Source organism: Oratosquilla oratoria, chromosome 36, assembly GCF_046742065.1.
Source record: "Oratosquilla oratoria isolate Oo_2021 chromosome 36, ASM4674206v1, whole genome shotgun sequence".
NCBI classification, from domain to species: domain Eukaryota; kingdom Metazoa; phylum Arthropoda; class Malacostraca; order Stomatopoda; family Squillidae; genus Oratosquilla; species Oratosquilla oratoria.
Window position 1 is genome coordinate 18,789,474 of NC_134812.1, and position 19,392 is coordinate 18,808,865.

The window sequence follows — 19,392 nt, forward strand, 5'->3', positions numbered from 1 at the left end:
TCACTAGGGGACTAATTGTTCAAGTACTGCACTCCAGTTATTGTAATTTACTGCAAATTATCAACTGGCACATCATTGTAGTTTCCTATATCTTCTGTCGTGAGGGTTAGGACCTAAACCCACCAGGTAAGAATGCCCAGAAGAATAAATGGATTAGTTAACTGGTTAACTAATCAAATTTTACACATATAAGCAATTTGTCTTGATAAACAGAATTTTTATGTAGCTTAGAGTTGTGGATGGGATGTGTAATCACTGTCAGAGTCATAGTGGAGTTTACATTTAAGGCTTTTGTTGGCATATACGTGTGTATATATATATATATATATATATATATATATATATATATATATATATTATATACACACGCACCAAGGTTTTTTTTTTTCCCCTTACCAGGGAGGTAGCCAAAGTCAGAGGCATAAATCCACTCCCTCTTGTCTCCTGGATGATAGGTCATCCCTACATCTTGCCCACTGCCCTGGGTTGGAAGGAATGTAGTAATACAAAACATTCAAAACTGCTGCTTCATTTAATCAGCAAAACCCCCTTTCTCTCATGCAGAAAAAGAGAAGACTGGCTGTGTTAGAATATCATTCACACATAACCATTCCCTGACCCCACCCACCCTTCCATGCTTCACAATATCATCCATACACAACCATTATCCACTCACCCCTATCCTCTGTCTTCCTTCCTCAACAGACATCCCCCTCTTTCCCAATGCCCCCTTTACCCCTTCCATCCATCTCATTTTTGGTCACCCCCTCATGTTCACTCCCACCTCTGCTTTCTACACCTCTCACTAATCTTTCTTCACTCATTCTTTGTGTCCAAACCATCCCAATAATCTTTCATCAACCCAATCTCCCATCTTTTCCACCCCCGCTCTCCTCATCCCCTTGTTTCTCACTATCCAGCCTAGTAACCCCTACCATACTTCTCATGCATTTCATCTCAAACACATTTAAAATCTTCCTTTTGTGTATTCCACATTTCTGCCCCATACAGTACTGTTGACACAATCCCCTTCATACAATCTCCTCTTAGCATCCATTCCCAAATGTCCCATTACACTTATTAATCCACCAAGGCATTTACTTGCTTCTCTCAATCTACATTCTACCTCCACTCCTCCCTTTCCCACCACATTCACCCCTGAGTATCCGAAGATATCCACTTCCTTCAGGCTCTCCTCTTTAATATATATATCAAGGTTGGGTCCAAGTACAGGTGCAAGTCCAAGTATCTGGGTATTTTTCAAGTACAAGTACAATAATTTTGTTATGTATTTAAGTACAAGTACATACTATTGTAATCAAGTACAAGTACTTTATGCGATGAAAAATTCCTGTTGCAGATTTGTAAAGCACAAAAGTTAGTAGTTCTCATATATACACACTGATGAGTACAATGTTAAAAAGTGGGATTTGATATAGAAGAGAAATGGAAATTTTACCTTTATTTAGCACTTTGTTGCTTTTATCACAAAATTTCAAAACAAGAACTTATATTTTATGAATAACGTGAATAAGTAGTATTACCTTTGCTGCATATGCAAAACACTATCCACATGTTTCTCATATCGGTAATAAAACTAAATTTGATGCAGAATATATAGGTAAATATCAAGGCATTAAAACTTGTCCCTTGTTCTATACTGATAATATACCCAGTACTTTTATAACTAAAAATACCATGCAAGTGTATTTACCCAATAGTAGCATTACAAAATTTGCTAAAATCTATATACAATATATAACTTCTGATTGAATAAAATTTACTTGGTATTACTTGAATGTCCTTGGTATTTTTCAAATACTTTGGTTCTAAGTACAAGTACCAATGAATTTTTAAACTACAAGTCCATGAAAATCTGTACTTGACCCCTTCGATACAATGATGCCTATATAGGTGTCATGAGGAGTGGGTATATGAGGATGCTGGTGTCTTGATTATATTTATTTTGTAGTTGTAGCTGAGTGACCCCCTTATGTGAACTGGCCTGATCATATTTTCTGTGGTTATTAATATTCAGAGTGAAAGAGAACAATACAGTTGTAACTTTATATTTTATAATGTGAGTATTGTGATGCATCATCATACGTCAATTAGCTAATGCTGCCCGTGAGAATTTGAATGTGTATATATATATATATATGTATATATGCAGGGTTTTCTCAACATCATGAAACAAATTATGTAAAATTACCATAGGAGAAATAGAAACTTGAAGACTTTAAGTACTTTTGTATAGTTACATTGTCAGACTGATATATGAAAGTATTTACTGTCTTTCAAGTTACTTTTCTCCTGGAGTAATTTTAAATACACACACATTATTTATATATATATATATATATATATATATATATATATATATATATATATTGTTTATTTATTTATTTTTTTCTGCCTAACTTCAATTGAAGTATCTTGACTGCTTTGTGGAGAGCTCAGAATGTGGGAGGGGGTTTGGGGTTTACCATCCTGGAACTGATGCCAGCCCTGAGCTAGTATGCTAATAAATTTCCACACCAGTGAAGTTTTTCTTGTGCCCACACCTGTGCAACAAAAGATTGCCTTACCATTAGGAGGTTAGATGTTGATGAATAGTCCCAGTCTATTACCCCAATGCTCATCAACAATTTTTGAAGTTGTTCAGTAGTGATGAATTAGTAAAAGCTATCCACCATGGTCCAGATCTTTTATATGTAATTTAAATATTCATGAATTTACAAATATGTAAGCAGGAAAAAAACAAACAATAGTTTTTAATTTGCAGTTTATTTTTTCTTCCATAATTCATACAACTGCATAATGCAGTATAATTACAAGAAAAAATATAACCAGTGAAACTAGAACATGACATTTCTCATGGTGCAAAAGCAATATATATATATTTTAAAGATCATGAATATTTCTTTAAGAAAAAGTAATTATTTCACCCCAATATGTTAATGATTTAATTTCAATATGTAAATTATTTCATCCATGGCTCAACATTGCAGTGGTATTGTTCTTCAGGGTTGCCCGTACACCTGAGACACCCAGATTTTGTCTGCAGGCAACCATGAGTTGCTCCAAAGGATTCCTCTAGGCCACTACTTACTGGAATTATATATATATACACATATACATGTAAAACATGCCCATATTGAGGCTAATACAGCTACAAGGGAATTTTTTTCTTTAACATCTGGTGGATTTTGTCTGCAGGCTACCATGAGTTCCTCCAAAGGATTCCACTGGACAACTGTTGTAAAGCTGGAATTGCCCACCACAGTTCTTGATCACAAATTCAGTGGTCCAAGTTGGGGTTAAAAAAAAAAAAAAAAAAAAAATGTCATCACTGCACTGCAGACCAGCACTAATCCAGGTGGGGAAAGGAGTTTGGGTAATGTCACTATTATTCTTAGATTGGGGCTTATACAATCTTTGAGGTCACATCTGAGAGGTTAACAGCTGTTAATCATGAGTCCAGCAAATGACCTAAGACTGGTGAAACTCCAAGACACCTTACTACACCACATTGAAAACCAGTTTTAAATTGCTAATTCTAACCCTGTCCCTCCATTAAAGATGGTGTCTGGGGCTGTTGGATCAGGATGCAGCTGGCTCTTCTAGTTTATCAATGCCCTTTTCATCCTATTCTACTTATCCAGGAAGTACATTCCTTTAGATCTACTGGAGTCCATCTGAAACCCATCCAACTGGAGGAGATTATCTAGCTACAGGAGCCACTGGAAAGGGGTAGAATAACTAATGAGTAAATATGTAGTGATACCTCTTTAATAAAGCGTGCAGCATTGGATGCCTAATGTACAATGCACTACACTAATTGTATTATAAAATATAAAGTCGTATTTCTTGTTCTCTTTCACCGAGTAATAATAAACACTGAAAATGTGATCAAACCAGTTCACAGAATTCGGGGTTCACTCAGCTACAACTACAAATTAAATCAATATAATCAGGATACCAACGCCAGCATCCTCATATCCCCACTAGCACCTCATGACGCCTATGTAGGTGTCATCATATGGAAGAGGTTAAATTCAATATTTTCCAATGGACTTGAAGGGTAGCAACACAGGCCTCATAACAACAATCATTGCCTCGAGTTTCACTGACTAGGAACCTTCAGCTTCATAGTGGCCAGCAGTATTTCTTGTGTTTTCTTCCTAGTAAGTAGAATTGGAAGGCTTATGGGAGGATCTTGCTTGAGAGGATTAGGAGAGGAACAAAGGGAGTAATTGGTGAGGAACAGTGTGGATTTAGGATGGTTAGAGGTTGCGTAGATCAGATTTTTGTGGTAAGACAGATATGTGAGAAAGCTATAGGAAAAAGTAAGGTTGTTTTTTTGGGCTTTTATGGATCTGGAAAAGGCTTATGACAGGGAGGCACTGTGGGAGATTTTGCAGATATGCAGGATAGGAGGAAAGCTTTTAGGAGCTGTCAAGAGTTTTTTACAGGAGTAGTAGAGCATGTGTCAGGATTAGAAATGGAGAGAGTGAATGGTTCGAGGTAAAAGTGGGATTTCGTCAGGGATGTGTTATGTCGCCCTGGCTGTTCAACTTGTACATGGATGGGGTGGTGCGAGAGGTAAATGCAAGGGTTAAAGAAAATGGAGAAAAGTGGGAGGTGAGCCAGCTGTTGTTTGGGGAAGACACTGCACTTGTAGCTGGATCTGAGGAGGGATTGAGGAAGTTGGTGACAGAGTTTAGGAGAGTGTGTGAAAGAAGAAAGTTGAAGATAAATGTGGGTAGAAATAAGGTGATGAGATGTACAAGGGGTGAAAGTGGCAGCAGACTGGATGTGAGCATTAAGGTAGAGCAACTGGAGGAAGTGGATAGTTTTAGATAATTGGGTGTGAATGTGGCAGGAATGGGTGGAGTGGAGGTGGAGATAGAATGTAGATTGAGAGAAGTGAGTAAATGCTTTGGTGGATTAAAAGGTGTGATAAGGAATAGACATTTAGGAATGAAGGCTAAGAGGAGATTGTACGGAGTGATTGTGCCAACAGCACTGTATGGGGCAGAAACATGGAACATAAGAGAAGGAGTTTGAATGTGTTTGAGCTGAGGTGTCTGAGAAGTATGATGGGGGTTACTAGGCTGGATAGAGTTAGAAATGAGGAGGAGAACAGGGGTGGTAAGGGAGTTGGGAGATAGGGTGGATGAAAGAGTATTGGGATGGTTTGAACACATGGAAAGAATGAGTGAAGAAAGACTAGTAAAAGAGGTATGGAAGGTAGATGTGGAGGGAGTTGAGGGGCGACCTAGGATGAGATGGATGGATGGGGTGAAAGGAGCTTTGAGGAAGAGGGGAACGTCTGTTGAGGAAGGACAAGAGAAGACAGGGGTGAATGGAGAATGGTTGTATATGGATGATGCTGTGATGCATGAGGTGGAATGGGTGGTGAGGTAGTATGTGTGAGAAAAATTTGATGCAGCCTGAAGGGATTTCTCCCAGTCTTCTCCTTTTGTGCACGAGAGGACAGAGGGGGTTGCTGATTTAATGAAGCAGCCTTGCTGTGGATGTGCTGTATTTTGCGACACTGTCTCTGACCTAGGGCAGTGAAGAAGATGGAGGTATGACCCGTCATCCAGGAGGTGCCAAGATAAGAGAGAGGGTGGAGGGGAGTGGAGTGGAGTGCATTAATGATGGAATGGGTGGGAATGGTTTTTATGCCTTTTTCTTTTTGGCTACCACCCTTGTAAGGGGGAAAAGCCTGGTATATGTATGTAAGTAAAATTGGAGTGTTGTACAGTGAGACCTCTCATTAACGGACGTTAATTAGCTGTGTTTGCAGTGTTTTCGCTGTGTTTTCAGTGTTTTGGAGTGGCTTTTGGGTGGTATAGTGATAGCACGCACTAAACAACAGCACCAAAAACACCGAAAACACAGCGAAAACACCGCAAACACAGCTAATTAACGTCCGTTAATGAGAGGTCTCACTGTATAGGTTTGGGGACTTTGTCACTGGCTGAATAGGAGCTGTCACTTGCTGAAAATAGTAACAGGAAAGTTGTCATCAGGTATCAATTGTTTGAAAAAGTAGAGCAGATAAATCAAGTTGAGAGAGATCTTGGTTCCAGTCTAGAGACTAAGTGCTAGTCCCCAGGAGTGATGTAAGTGAGGGGGCTTGATGGGTTTCAAAAATAAACAAAATGTTGTAATGTTTGCCATTCCTTTTATTTCATTTACTTATTATTATTTACCTTTTTATTTGTTATCTATTTATTTTATTTATTCTGCATCTGACATAGTTATGGACCAAGAGGTCTCTTGTCGGCATGCTCTTCCTTTGTCGTCGTCATCGGCAGTGCATCGTAGTCCGATGATACCACGTTTCCTCCTATTTATGGTGTCTGAGATGTTTGTGTAGTCCAGTTCTGGTGTAGACCCTTCTGGGGCATGACGCTTCTTCCTATTTATGGTGTCTGAGATGTTTGTGTAGTCCAGTTCTGGTGTAGATCTTTCTGGGGCATGACGGGCACTGGATAGATGGGGGAGGATGAGGGGCGGCGAGAAAGTCTACTAAGTTGATGTTTTTCCTCGTCTCTCTCCTTTCTTCCTTTGTAATTCTTTGTAATAAGCAGCAGGGAGATGATTCAGTTAATTATCTCCACTAAAAAGTACCTGTATCTAACTTTACATGGAACAAAAGAAAACAAACAGGTTGACAATGCTTTTTCATTTTCAAGGATCTTTGAGTGTAAAAAGTTAGTCTTCTGAGACTCCTTGATTAACAGAGAACTGCGGTATCTTTGCTGTACTGTTCTGTAATCAATTAGTTTAAATGGTGACCCCCTCATATCATATATCTACACCAATGATCTACAGCATGGGTGAGCCATTGAAGAGAGAGAAGCAGCCCTTCACATCCCAATATCCCTTCCCTACTTTGTTAAACCTTTGTGAATGCAGTGAAAATCTGCCCCTACGGAACCCAGGAACAGTTACACCAGAGCAATTGCAGTTCCTTCTTATAGATGGAAATTTACTAACTCTTGATATTTGTAGGGGTTAGGGGAGAGGGACCTCCATGAATGTGGATTAAGAAGGTACATGATTTTTGACACCTCAAAATGGCCTAAATCATAAAAAAACCCTATTCAACAGAAAACAGTGATTGGTAAGGATGTAATTGTTTCAGTCCTGAATGGTACCCTGAATACAGATGTCCCAGTGTGGTTCTTTTCAAATTTATTTTATTTTTTCTATATGGCTTTGTCTGGAAAAAACAGTGATTGGTAAGGATGTAATTGTTTCAGTCCTGAATGGTACCCTGAATACAGATGTCCCAGTGTGGTTCTTTTCAAATTTATTTTATTTTTTCTATATGGCTTTGTCTGGAATTGTTATTGGAGGGTTTGTTTAGTGATGTAAGTGTTTTTATGGCAAAGTTGTTGTTATAAATGTTGGCAGGGTATGCTGCTGATGTAGTTTTTTTGTTGTATTATGTTGGTGGTGCTTGTGAGTAGTGTATTAGCCTAATTGTATACAGAAAAGGAGCAACACTTGCTGGGTCCCATTTCCTATTCTCTATTTTTGTTATCATACCTAGTCTCACATTCATGTACAATGCCAACTTCTATATCCTTGATTTCCAATTATCATATTTAGATGGATGATGGAAAATGGGAGAGAAATAAGAAAAAATGAGGTGGAAGCATTTATCAAAATGATGAGAGCAGGAAAGGCACCTGGGTTAGATGGGTGTCTGAAGAAGGGAGGTATTGTGATGGTGGACAGGCTGGTGAGGTTTAATGTTTGTCTAAGGCAGGGGTTCTTAACCTTTTTTCTCCAATTCCCCACTTTTTAGTGAGCCAACTCTCCATTTCCCACCACAGCATCGGTGACAACAAGACACCAGAAACAAACAAAAAGAAACAAAAACACATCGATTAAAAAAAAAAAAAGACAGTGGTTCTTCTGTCCGACCGGTCATTCCCCACTTGGCAACTCCGCCATTCCCCACCAGTGGGGAATTCCCCACCAGTGGGGAATTCCCCACAGGTTAAGAACCACTGGTCTAAGGGAAGGTAGAGTGCTGGAGGACTGGAAGAGTGCCTGTATAGTTCCACTTTACAAGGGGAAAGGGGACAAAGTGTAGTAGTTTCAGAGGGATCAGTTTGTTGACTAGTTGGAATGGCTTATGGAAAGGTTTTGAGAGGATTAGGAGAACAGTGTGGGTTTAGGAAAGGTAGGGGTTGCATGGATCAGATTTTTGTGGTAAGACAGATATATAAGAAAGCTTTAGCAAAGGGTAAGGATGTTTTTTGGGCCTTTATGGATTTGGAAAAGGCTTATGACAGGGTAGACAGGAAGGTATTGTGGGAGGGGATCAGAGGAAAGCTGTTAAGGGCAGTCAAGAGTTTTTACAAGAGTAGTAGAGCCTGTGTTAGAATTAGAAATGGAGAGAGTGAGTGGTTTGAGGTAAAGGTGGGACTGTGCCAGGGATGTGTCATGTTGCCATGGCTGTTCAATATGTACATGGATGGGGTGGTGTGGGAGGTAAATGCAAGGGTAATGGGCAGGGGATTGGAGATGGTTAAAGAAAATGGAGAAAAGTGGGAGGTAAGCCAGTTGCTGCTTGTTGACGACACTGTACTTAAGGCAGGATCAGAGGGGGGATTAAGGAAGTTAGTGACAGAGTTTGGGAAGGTGTGTGATAGGAAAGTTGAAAGTACTTACATATATATACTAAGGGTTTTTTCCCCTTATAAGGGAGGCAGCCACCCATATCATCCCCATATATTCCTCTCCCATTCTCCACTGAATGGGAAATGTTGAAGGTAAATGAAGGTGATGAGATCAACAAACTGATTCCTCTGAAACTACTATACTCACATTTGCCTCCTTTTCCCTTGTATAGCAGAACTATATATGCACTACTCTCCCTTAGACACACATTAAACCTCACTACTTCAGACGCTGTGCATGACACTTATCTAACCCAGGTACCTTACCTACTCACATCATTTTGATAACTACTTGCACATCATCTTTTCTTATTTCTCCTCCATTGTCCTCATCCATCAGTCATTTTCTTAGCACCTCCCACTGCAACCACTGTTCCCTCCCTATTCTTTTCCACATTTAGCAACACCCTAAAATACTCTGCCCATCTTCCCCTTACCGCCGCCTCTTCTGTTATCTTCTATCCATCTGCACTTTTTAGGGACCTCCCTAGTCTTCAGAAAGAATCTGTCAATCAACCAGGTTCTTCAAGCAGGTATATGGAATCTTTAGGGAACTTCTCTTTGGGCTCCATAGTGGCCGCCCAAGAAGTCCTGAAATGACATACCCCTCCCCAATAGCACACAACCGACCCTGACAACTCATCCAGGTTCTGGCTCGGCAAACACGGTGATAACTTTCCAAAGTCCTTATACTCCTACATTCCCTTACCTCACCCAAGGGCTCTCAAGCATTCCAAGGGAATCAATTCAAGCCCTTCAGTGGTGCAAAAGTGAGTATAACCTGTCTGTCTCCACTCCTGGGAACAGAAATGGGTGCACTTCAAAGTTTAGGGGAATGTATAGGGGTCTGGTCAACGAAGTCTTAGCACACTAAAATTTCCTTACGGAGGTTTTCCAGGCTAGATAACAACTTCCTTCCCTCCTAAGTCCGAGTCTCCTATTGTAAGGAGTACCAAAGAGTTTGCATTCTTTGGAACAAATGTAATTTTTGCAGGAAAATTAATTTTTCCCTGATACAAACCTGAGGTATTCCTTACCTCTAATGGCCCTCCTCAACCACCCCTCTAAAAGTTCCTTCTCCCTTGCCTGACAAACCTTGTGATTAATTTCATACCTGGCTCAGAGAATGGAGTATAGTGTGCGAGACTGGTGGAGGGGAAGGGCCCCCTTGCCCCAATAGGGCCCCTTACTGAGGATAAGCGTTACCCAGACCCACGGAGTGAGGATTTTAATAACACACAGTGTTTAGCGGTAGGAATGTTGCGCTACGTGAAGTATTCTATTGTAAGGAGTACCTCAGGTTTGTATCAGGGAAAAATTAATTTTCCTGTGAAAATTACATACTTGATTCGTCTCTCCTTCCACTCTTAATTTCCTTCCAAAACATCTTTTCATTATACACATGAAGAAAAATTGATGAATAATTTTTATGAAAAGTGGGGAACAGAACTATGCACAAAAGTGAAGTGTTCAGGCCTTAGGATTTAGACAACAGAACTACTTCTACAAAAGAAAAATATGTAGTTTCACAATAAGATGGCTACCTCCCTTGTAAGGGGGAAAAAGCCTTTGGTATATATATATATATATATAAATATATATATATATATATATATATATATATATATTATATATATATATATATATATATATATATAATATGTACAATTAAATAATTAAATAGGCAGAGAAGTGTTTAAGACTCAAGGTTTGACCAGAGTCTGACTAGTCAAGTGACTACCACAGAAAACCATATCAAGCCGATTGTTGACCAGTATTCTTGAACAATACTAGTTTATGATATCAAAGTAGCTATCTACAAAGGTTGAATGTAAATGAGTAAGGTTTTACAATAGCAAACTGGTGAGAATTGTTCATGCCCCAGGATGACCAGAATCACATATATTAAGTTAAACATTTAGAGTAGAACATATGTCTGACAACTGAATCAACCTTGCCCACAATCATTCCTACAACTGAGGACAGCTCAGTTCCAGCCAAGGTTTCATCATGCTGTGTAATAATTTTCCTGTATGAAAATGATAAAAAATGTTACATTATACATTTTAAGGTTTATGATAAGGATTATAAACCTCTTCAAAGGAAAGAAGTCTTTAGAGTAAACAAGGCAGTGAGGAAGAGAGCAGGGGAGGAAGAGATCAGAGATACAGTTGATGAGAGTATTGGGATGGTTTGGACACATGGAAAGAATGAGTGAAGAAAGATTAATAATAGAAGGAAGGCAGAGGTGGATGGTGTGAACATGAGAGGGTGACAAAGGATAAGATGGATGGATGGGATGAAAGGAGCATTGAGCAAGAGTGGTCTGTTGGGGAAGGAAGAAGGCAGATGATAGGGATAAGTGGAGAATGGCTGTGTATGGATGATACTGGAAGGGAGTAGGTGGGGGATGGGGTTAGAGTGTGGTTATGTTTGAATGACATTTTGACACAGCCTGAAGGGTTTTCTCCCCATTTTCATTGTTTATATATGAGGGGATGGAGATGAGGGAGTCATTGATCAAATGAAGTGGCTTTGCTGTGTCTTGCTGCATTGCCTCTGACCCAGGGCAATGGGCAAGATGCAGGGATGACCTGTCATTCATGAGGAGCCAAGAAAAGAGGGAGGGGGTGGTGGATGGGAGTGGTATTATGCCTTTTGACTTTGGCTACCTCCATTGTAAGGGAAAAAAACCCTTGGTATATGTATGTACAAAGGAAAGAAATGATAGTATGAATTTTTTTTGTTTGAGAGCTGTCTCTTTCTCTCCATTAAATAATATTGACTTTAAAATGAAAGGCAATATTTAATCATGCAAGCAACATCCAGAAATAAGGAAACTAGGTGTCAAAATTGTATGATTATGGTGAAGAACTGTATATCATATCTATGTCTTAATTTCTAAGATGAAGTCAGACATCCAACACAAAATATCTGATCTGTAAGCCTTTAACTTGCTTCTATGATAATTTGATATGATTAGTACTCCTTTTTACAAGAAGAAACCACATTACACTATATATTTAAAATACATAGAATCTAAGATGACAAATTTTATACAATCAGTGTAGAGATTTAAAAGATATTAATTTTTAACACAAATTTATGTTTGTCAAACTTATTGTAAATTATTTCTTTATTAATAAGCATGAGACACATACCAAATGCGTAACATCCCCGTGGGACACAAAAGCTTTGGGAAATCTAGTTGAGGTGCACATCAGGGTAAGTATATACTGAATACCTTTTGAAGAGCAAGGCAGAGGCCTGATACAGTCAACCAAAACTTGAGTGCATGGTTTGTCAAAATCTGGAACTGGTTTTAGAGGTGCTTTATGAATGGATTGATTTGGTTTTCCAGCTATTTGACAGACATACAATTCTTGCAAAAATGGGTCACATCTTTAATTACCTGTGGACAATGAAGATGTTTGGTTATGTTGTAGTGTTCTTTTGATAGCTACATGACCTGAAAGTGGGGATTCATGACTAAGTTAAAGTACTTTGTGTCTAAATGAAGTGGGCACAATCATTTTATGATGGACATGCCACAGTTAATCAGCTGGGATGCTCTTCATTTCTGCATGAGCAAATTATCCTTGGTGTAGTAACATGTTGAGTGGTCTTTTGCCTCCCTTTTAGATACTGCTATTTCAAATAGAGGGAGGGAAATGTTTGCCATTTGTTGTGCTATTGATGTAGATTTAGATATTGGGGCTGAAACTGTGGATGGATCTTCATCTGACTGATATAATAAACTTATATTTAGGGCAGGAATGTCTCTTTTTGGGGCTACAGGTAGTAGGACTCCTAATCTCATCCCCATCCTGTTTTTTGTCGCCTTTTATGACTCAAGTGGAAAGACTTGGTGGTAGCATTCTCTTCCCCCACCACAGGGTTGGCAAAAACAGAAAATGAATACTCAGAGAAATGGTACAGGACAGCAACAAGGGGTTGGGGGACAGCATAACGGAGGGACAGTCATAGTATAAAAGTATCATCATTTCTCTATGAACAAAGTTTCCTATATCATAGACAAAATGATGTGTGACTCTGGTCCATAGGGGTGCCCCATATAGACCTAAAGTATCAACTGCATGCTACTTTGCCACAATAACTTGTAGCTAATACCCCAGACGGGATTATTGGGAGGAGGGTGGAGGGGAGTGGAATATATAGGAAATGGAATGGGTGGGAGTGGTTTCTATGCCTTTTTCTTTTTGGCTAACCCCCATGTAGAGGGAAAAAGCCTTTGGTATATGTATGTATGTGTATTTAAGGAGAGAATGTGACCTCTACTTAGCATTATATTGTGATTAAATCAAAACACAGACTGGATACAATTCTGATGGAGGGATGGAAGTATTAGTTGGCTTATCTGTAACAATGGGGCCATGTACTTTGTCGCCTGCAATATCATTGGACAACAATAATGTTATCCCTTTCATCGGAATTGCATTGATGATGGCTACTGTAAATTCTCCCTTAGTCAAAGTAGACTCTAGATAGCACTTATGTAAAGAGCATCTAACTGCCCCTCCAACTCCATCAATAAGTTTGTCTGAATCTAAGTAGGTATCTTCAGAGAGAGGTATCACATTTAACAATAGCAAACTGTTTAGTGGCTGTATCACATAGTACTGTGATGGGATATTTTTCTCCATTTTTAGTCATAAATGTTTGAAAACAAGGGCTTATATCCAGTAAAGATTTTTCTTTAGTATTTGTGTTATCAATACAGGAGAGGTTTTTGGTTCCTTGTCCAACCTCTTGTCTGATGTTTAGGGAACTGTTTTACAGGTGCTTGTTTTGCTTCTAGTGTTAAGATGGGTTTTGAATATAGGGTAACTAGAAACATGAGCTAAACAAGTTCTACATTTAGATATACAATATGATGACCTGGCTTGAGGCAATAGGCAGAAGGTGGACTTTGAGTGCAAGGAGTTTCTCTGGTGATCAGGTATGAGGGGGCTCTTGATTTATTTTCATCTTTAATCTGAGGGTTGTTAATTATGTTTGGGGGTAGTGATTAAACTTTATTGAAAAATCTTGGCTGGACATTTTTGATTGGTCATAGGAGGGTGTTTTACTTTTGACACTATCACATTTAAATTTTGTTTTATGATGTATATTCATTAGTTAATACAGCTGCTTTACTATGAGTATTGGAGTGGTTCTCATACACATGTCCTTATATGAAGGATCCCTTGCCTTGCATTAACAGTAACACTAACAGTCAATGGAGCTATCTATCTATATTCCAAAGGGTTCTTCACCCTACCTTCCTTATGAAGGTAGCCAAGTCAAAGACACACAGTAAATATAGAAGTAAATCAACATACTAAAGCCTTAATCACTTCACATATTGTTGTCCATCCTTTTCAGGTCTTCATATCAATGTCCAGGACTATTATGGCAGAACCCCACTCCACATGGCTGCATACACAGGCCATGTTGATATCATATTTCTTCTGCTCGAGAATAGAGGGGATGTCAATGCTAGGGACCACGAGGTGCATTTTTAATGTTGTTTCTCTTTACAAGCCATACATATATTTCTCAGGTATCATGAGGTCATATTGTGTCATGTACTTTTATATTTTTAAGATCATAAAATGTTATAGAAAATAGTATTGTATTATGTTCAGTTTACTTATTGGCAAAACATCTATTCTATTTATATACCAAGTGCTTCTTCCCCTTATAAGGGTGGTAGCCAGTCAAGGCATGCACCCACTCCCATCCACCACCCTTGTTCCCCTCTCATCTTAGCTCCTCTTGGATGAAGGGTCATCCCTGTGTCTTGCCCACAGTCTGGGTCAGCACCAATGCATCAAGACACTGTACATCCACAGTAGGGCCATTGAAAAATCATGTTCTAAAAATGCCTGATAATGTACTTGTTCTCAAATTGGGACCTGGGTGCCTAAAAGATTATCTAAATAGTTAACCCTCTAATTTGCATCATAATGATTGGATGTTTAGGAGAGCTGTGACAGCTAGCAAGTAATAATGAAATTAGATTTTATGAATTTCATAAATTATCATTTTATAAGGGAGTGCATTGATGAATTCATTACACCTGTCTGTTACTTTAGTCACTTGCTCTGATTGGGTCACCATTTCACCCACAGGTCAAGGACCTTGAGGAATCCTGCAAATTAGACTTCAACACCGCCCAAGTTGAAGGTAAAGGTGCCAGAGGATATATGAAAATGCAGAAAAAAGGCTCAAAATTTGGCTGGGCACACACACACACCCTTGGTCAGAATTCCTCACATGTACCTTACACTGCACTGTGCATGACTCTCTGAGGTAAGCTTGGGCCAAATCAGTGACCTGACAATTTTTGGCAAAATTTGTAGATTTTTTTTTTTTTTTTTTTCCACTTTGGTCACCTGCTTCAATTGGGCCACCATCTCTCACACAGGTCAAGGGCTACAAGAGCTCCTGTGGATTGCACTAGGACACCACTCAGGCCAAAGGTATGGGAGCCAGAAGCAGAATTCTGAAAATGCAGAAAAAAGGCTCAAATTTGGCTGGTCGCCACACATATGCCCTTGTGTCCAGGTTCTTGACCTATACCTCACAGTGCACTGTGCATTACTCTCCTCTGGGGCAAGTTTGGGCCAAACATGTGGATGAAATGGTGGCCCAATCGGAGCAAGTGACCAAAATGACCCCAGAAGGAAAAAATCCAAGGCCAAAAAATTTTTGGTTGCTGATCTGGCCCAAACTTGCCCCAGAGGTAAAGAGTAGTGTACAGTGCACTGCTAGGTATGTGTGAGGGACTTGGACCCACTCAGGCCAGAGATATGGGCATCAAGGTGGAAAAATTTGGACTTTATACACATGCCCTTGGGTTCCTTACATTAACTTAAACATCTGTTTATTGTAATTTTTTCTTTGAGTTACTAATGCTGTGTGCCACATCCCACCAGATATTCAGCTTTGGCCCTACCAACCTTTCTGCCAATCCCTTGCTGGGGCAGCAGGGTGCTCCAGTATCTATTTCACCTGTTAGTCATGTCTACTTGAACCCATATATGTATAAGATTTAAGAGAAATTGTTATTCCATCACTGATACTGTCAATCGGAGAATCTTTGCTAAGATATAGATTTTGTTGCCATTTTGTATGTTTTCTTCTGGCTAATACTATATATACCAAAGGGTTTTTCCCCCCTTATAAGGGAGGTAGCCACCCACTCCCATCCACCCCCCTTTCCTCCCTCTGATTTGAGCTCCTTATAGATAAAAGGTTATCTCTGTCTCCCACCCACTGCCCTGGGTCAGAAGCAGTGCAACAAGACACAGTACATCTACTGCTGAAAGACAATACAGAGTCCACCCGGCCAGACTGCAGTGCAGCTAGCATCAAGTACTTCTAAGCTACCAGAAGAGGCTGGATGACTGCATTGTAGATAACTTTCCAGGATGCACTACTTCACCCATGAGGGGTTGACCTAGGATGAAATGGATGGATGGGGGTAAAAGGGGCTTTAGGAAACAGGGAAATGTCTGTTGAGGAAGGACGGGAGAGGACAGAAGATGGGTGAATGGAGAATGGTTGTATATGGATGATGCTGTGATGCATGAGGTGGAATGGGTGGGGGATAGGGGGTGAGGGAGTATGTGTGAGAAATAATTTGATGCAGCCCAAAGGGATTTCTCCCCGTCTTCTCCTTTTTTGCATGAGGGGACAGAGAGGGGGGTCGCCAATTTAATGAAGCGGCCTTGCTGTGGATGTGCTGTGTCTTGTGACACTGCTTCTGACCCAGGGCATTGGGCGAGATGCAGGGATGACCTGTCATCCAGGAGGTGCCAAGATAAGAGGGAGGGAAGAGGGTGGAGGGGAGTGGAGTATGATAGGGATGGAATGGGTGGGAGTGGTTTTTATGCCTTTGTTTTTTTGGCTACCTCCCTTATAAGGGGGAAAAAGCCTTTGGTATATGTATGTATGTACATTTCACCACATAATACAACACATTATGGAAGACTGCATTGTACACAATCACACACACCAACACAATATACAGGTCCTGGAGCTGCAACGTCTACGTCGTGGGACCACCCCCCAACCCCAAGAGTTGGGGGCCAATCAGCAGCAACTACCCCTGGCCATCAGCTCTACGCAGATGGCACCGATCCCCAAGGAGGAGCTACGCCTACCTGGGGGAGTACCACAATCCTTTTTTTTCCAACACACAATGTTACGTTTTTTCTGCACTGAGGGGTCATTTTCCGGCGATCACCCCTCTTCTTCTACTTTTAGCCGGAGATGTAGAGAGCAATCCTGGGCCCACCACAAAATACACATGCCCAACATGCTCTAAACCCATTACTTCGAGCAGACAGACAAAGGGCTCAGTTCAGTGCAATATGTGCAAAAACTGGGCCCACCTCACTTGTACAACACTTGCTGACACAAACCAATACACAAACACTTGGACATGTTCTACCTGCCCTCCAGTAACCCCAATCCCACCTCCCCAACCACAGCCAACACCCTTACCCACTCCCAATTTCCCTTTGCCCTTACCCCCGATTACTCGTAGTACTCCCCTTCCTTTGTCCCCGATCTCTCCTTTCCCCCCCTCTGACCCAGATCCTACACCTTCCCCACTACCACCCCAACCTCAACCCCAAACGGCAACATACAACACATACAAAACACACAACATCAACATATTACAACACAACATTGACGGTATTAACACTAAAAAACAAGAACTTGAACACTTTCTTAAACAACACAACATACACATTGCAATTCTACAAGAAACAAAATTAAGACACTCACACAAAACACCATCATTTCATAATTACACCACCATCAGACAAGACCGGACTGACGGCAATGGCGGTGGACTCATCACCCTGATCCACCATTCCATCTGTTTTGTGGACACAAGTGCCACAACCAAAATTCTCCTCCCTACCACAGATAACACAACAGAAACCCAATCCATTCGTATCCGCACAGGCAACAATTCAACACTAACAATAGTTAACATGTACATTCCCCCCCAATCATCCCCCACAGTTCCAACCACATTCAGACCTCAACTCAGCCAACTAACCTCAATCCCCAACCTGATCATGGGTGGTGACTTCAACGCCAAGTCGTCTGCCTGGTTTGTCGACAACCCTGACACAGACAGAGGGCTTGATATACAGACTCAATTCGACTCATTGACTATCATGAACAACACGCATAATCATACACATATCCCATACCAAGCCCTCTACACTCCCTCCTCTCCTGATATCACCTTTTGCTCCCCCTGCCTAACCCCAACAACATCATGGAGAGTGGTTGGAGCCCTTGGTTCTGACCACCTTCCAATCATCATCACCACCAAAACAAGATGCACCCCAGCTGGCCACAGACACACTTACACCAATTACAAGAGAGCTAACTGGGAAGCCTTTAATGAAGAGACAGAACAACATTTTGAAACACTTAACAGTACACCAATCACAAACATAAACAATGCTGTGCACGCTTTTAATACAATCATACAAAACGCAGACAAGAGATACATCCCTAGAGGCAACAGAAAATCACACAACCCCAACTTCACACCAGAAATCCAAGGCCTCATCAGACAACGTGACACACTTAAACACGATACCCCCACACCTATCCCTCAAAACATAGCAGACCAAATACAAACACTAAACACTGTGATTGCCAATAAAATACATGAACAAAAAACACAAAATTGGCAAAACTTTATCAATACACTTGATCACAAAACAAACACCAGCAAATTGTACAAAACACTCAACAGCATCACACTATCCAACACTAACACTACACGCTCTCACGCAGCAATAATTACAACAACAGATAATCTACCCTCAAACAGACAACAAGCAAACGCACTCATACGTCATTTTGCACAGACGAGCCATCTTACATCTCACCCTGACGACCGACGCACCATTCGACGTAAGAAAGACTTTCCCACAGACTCAGACTATACACCCTTCATAGACAGTCAGACAAAACTCATAATGCATAGTCTCAAGCACTCATCTGCCTGTGGCCCTGATAACATAAGCAACATCCACCTAAAACACATTGGACCACAAGGTATACACGCACTCACAAACATTGCAAACTACAGCTATTCACACAACACTATACCCGACATCTGGAAGCATGGTAAAATAATCACCATTCCAAAACCGAACAAAGACCCAACAATCCCAACATCGCACCGCCCAATCACTCTTCTCTGCACCCCCTCTAAAGTCATTGAACGCCTAATACTTAAACTTGTCACACCATATATTCCCCTTGCTGACTCACAACACGGTTTTAGGCCACTACACTCCACAAACACTCTTCTGACAAACCTCACACAAAGAATTTTAGATGGCATCAATTCAAATAGGCCCCACCACAGAACACTTCTTATAACATTGGACATTAGTAAAGCTTTTGATGCTATCCCCCGCCACAACCTAACAAATAAAATATATAACACAGACATGCACAATAACACCAAAAGATGGCTGGCCAATTATCTGGCAGGCAGGAATGCTCATGTGTCATATAATGGCCAATCATCGCACATCAGAAACATTAAGAACGGAGTACCACAGGGCTCAGTTCTATCCCCCACATTATTTAATCTATACATGCATGACTTACCCACGCCAGACACCTC